Here is a 3420-nt window from a genome sequence, read left to right as displayed (position 1 = left end):
TCTGACTTTTGCCATGGACAGCAGACAGCAAGCCGACCTCCCACGAGAAGCAGCATGCTCCTTCAGAGTCTCCTTCCATTATAGCCGGGCAGCACGAGCTACGTCTGTTGATTTTCAATGACGCTATGCCTGTTGATTTTCACTGACGCTATGCCTGTTGATTTTTATTGATGCTATGCCTGTTGATTTTTCACTAATGCTATGCCTGTTGATTTTAACTGACGCTATGCCTGTTAATTTTTTATTGACGCTATGTCGGTTGATATTCACTGATCCTCTGTCGGTTGATTTTCACAGCATTGGTACTATTCTTAGCAGCCATGAGTGACGGGCAAAAAAGGCTAAGTGGAGCAGGTTACCGAAAAAATTAAAAAATTAGGCCAGGGAGCCTGAACAGACAGGAAAAATTGAAATATTTTTCGCGAAAGCTGTGGCTTCTTCTAATACTGAGCAGGGTGAGGAGGTAGTTGAAGATTTAACTGCTGACATCTGTGAAACTGATCTTGCTACATGCAGTTATGATACTTCAAGTATCTACCAGTAGTACTAGTATTGCCTGAGAAACTGAGACTTCTGAATCAGGTCCTTCGAGTTCAGTAGAATTTGATGATCCTGTTGTACAAATAGGAGTGAGCTCTGACCCTGCTGAATGGGTTTTAAATGATTGCACCAGAGACCATGTGGCTAAACATGGAATAATTCAAAATTAGAATCTAGACTTTACACAGTCGAGAAGGCTGTATGCTGACCATTTTAGGTTGCTAACTAAACACCTTTTTGAAAAAGAAAACTTTAATGGAGAGAAACAAAAAAGGAGCTATTTGGTTTACTCCAAAAGCAAAGGAGTAGTGTTGTGTGCTCCATGTCGTTTGTTTGGTGGCAAATCCCAGTTGGCAGAAAGTGGCTTCAATGACTGTAAAAATGGCACGGCTCGATTAAATGAACACGAGCGTTCAGCTGAACACAAATCCTGCGTTCTATCTTTAAAATCAAGAGCATGTACACTGGGGAGAATTGATGAAAGTCTTACCAAGCAGCGTTCTGATGAAATTCAATATTGGAGAAATGTTTTAAAAGGAGTTGTTGCTGCAGTTATAAGGCACTTGGCACTCGAGGACTTGCTTTCAGAGGGAAAGATGACCGTTTTGGTTCCACACACAACGGAAACTATATGATGATGTTCAAATTTCTGTCAGAATTTGACCCATTTATAGCAGAACACATTGCCCGTTACGGCAATGCAGGAAAAGGAGTCACATCTTACCTCTCATTCACTACCTGTGAGCAGTTTATTCAGCTTATGGCAGATTCTGTTACAAAGCAGATAGTTAAGGAGGCAAATGCTGCTAAATATTACTCTATCAGTGTTGATTCAACACTGATAGCTCCCACACGGATCAGCTGGCCTTCATATTAAGGTATGTCAAGGAAGATGGCTTACCGGTTGAGCGCTTTCTACGTTTTATTCCAAATCCTGGACATAAATCAGAACAACTGGCTCAAGTGGTCCTCACCATTCTTAAGTCATATGATCTTGATATTGCCAACTGTCGTGGTCAATCATATGACAAAGCAATATGTCTGGCCATTATAGAGGATTGCAAGCCAGAATTCTGGAAAAAAAACCCACTTGCTGTGTATATTCCATGCTCTGCACGCTCTAGTAGGGAAGCATGCTGCTGAAAGTTGTCCTGAAGCCTGTTCATTCTTTGGTCTCCTACAATTACTGCTTCCACTCACAGATGGGAGATTTTACAAGAACATTTATCATCTGTGCCAAACACTCTAGCGGTAAAGAGATTATCTGACACATGGTGGTCAGCCAGGGAAGATGCCTGTCGAAGCTTAAATCGAAATTGGACTCAAGTCATCGAAGACTTAACAAAAATTAAGGAAAATACCGCAGAGGCACCAGGAACATGCAAGGAAGCTGAAGGTCTTCTGAATAAAATACGTCTGGAGACTGCACTTATGAGTGGTTTGTGGGGTAGTATCCTGGATAGAATTGGTGCAGTTAGCAAAAAACTCCAAAGCATTGGCATTGATGTTGGAATTGTAGGGGAGCTGTATGAGTCACTGATCCAGTTTGTTCGAGAAACCAAAGGCATATTCCCGACTTTCGAAGCTGCTGCAATGGAACAATCAGTTGTGAAGAATTATGAGGCTAAGAGGAAAGGTGTACAAGCAAGGAAAGGTCCAGCAAGACACAGGCAGAGGTAGCCCAAGAAAACTTTCGCATTAACACCTTTTATGTTATTTGTGACAACTTAGTTGCTGAACTTATGAGAAGAAAAACGGCATATGACTCTTTTTTTGGAAAGTTAAAATTCATTACTGATCTATCAAAAACTGAGCCATCAGCAATTTCACAGCATGCAAATAACCTTTGTTCTTCTTACAGCAAAGACTTGGAACAGGAGTGTTTTGTTGATGAGTGCCTCCACTTTCGTTCATACTTAATAAGTTCTTCTGCAGAAGATACCTCTGTTCTGGTGATGTCCCAAATGATAAGAGAGAGAGGATTGCAAAGTATTTATTTAAATGTGGACATTGCTCTCAGAATGTTTTTGTGTACTGCAGCAACAAACTGCTCAGCTGAGCGTTCTTTCTCGACTTTGAAGCGAGTGAAGAACTACTTGCGATCCAGAATGGGAGAGGAAAGATTGAACTCCCTGGCAGTGTTGGCAATAGAGTCTGAACTCACAAAATCTTTGGACTATGAAGAGCTCATCAACAGCTTTGCCACACAGAGAGTTCAGCGAAAGCCACTTTAGTTTCCAAGTATGATTTAGATCTAATAGTCTAATATTCAACAGTTTGCACTTAAGTCAGAAATGTTTACAGTTTTATTTGTTATATTCAACAAGTTGCATTTCAGTTTAATATATTTATATATTTAATTAAAGTTATCTAAGTTAACCCTCACGAAAGGTTCATGGCAGGTTACCCTGGCGGAAACTTCCATAAAGGTTCTACATAGAACTTATATGGTGCCAACGAGACTTCATGCTATATACCCTGAGGTATCCCCCCTATGTTTTAGAGGATGTAATGAGGAGGGATCCATGCTTCATACATGGTGGTCTTGTCCTGTGGTTAAAAGCTTTTGGGTCAAAATAGCAAGTTTGATTTCTTCTGTACTAGATTGTAACTATCCACTAACATTACCTCTATGTATACTGGGAGATAGACCTCATTGGATGACCTATGCGAGATTTAAACTCTCCCAATATATATTACTGGCGGCGAGAATCCATATAGCCTTCAAATGGCGAACTGATTCACTCTCCTTCCAGTGTGTTGTTGATAGGATCAATAGAATAATGGTTTTTGAGAAACTTTCAGCTATCCGAGCTGACACATTCACCACTTTCGAGAAGGTTTGGGAACCATGGCTAGCTTCCTCCCTTGCCCCAGACT

General features: G+C 40.8%; 1 pseudogene; it reads left to right on the top strand.

The window, feature by feature from the left end:
* Nucleotides 1–320: 320 nt before the first annotated feature.
* LOC120999091 lies at nucleotides 321–2774 on the top strand (annotated as a pseudogene).
* Nucleotides 2775–3420: the final 646 nt, after the last annotated feature.

Source organism: Bufo bufo, chromosome 4, assembly GCF_905171765.1.
Source record: "Bufo bufo chromosome 4, aBufBuf1.1, whole genome shotgun sequence".
In the NCBI taxonomy this organism is placed as follows: Eukaryota; Metazoa; Chordata; class Amphibia; order Anura; family Bufonidae; genus Bufo; species Bufo bufo.
Note: the sequence above shows the minus strand (reverse complement) of the source record. Positions and strands in the feature narration are given on the sequence as shown.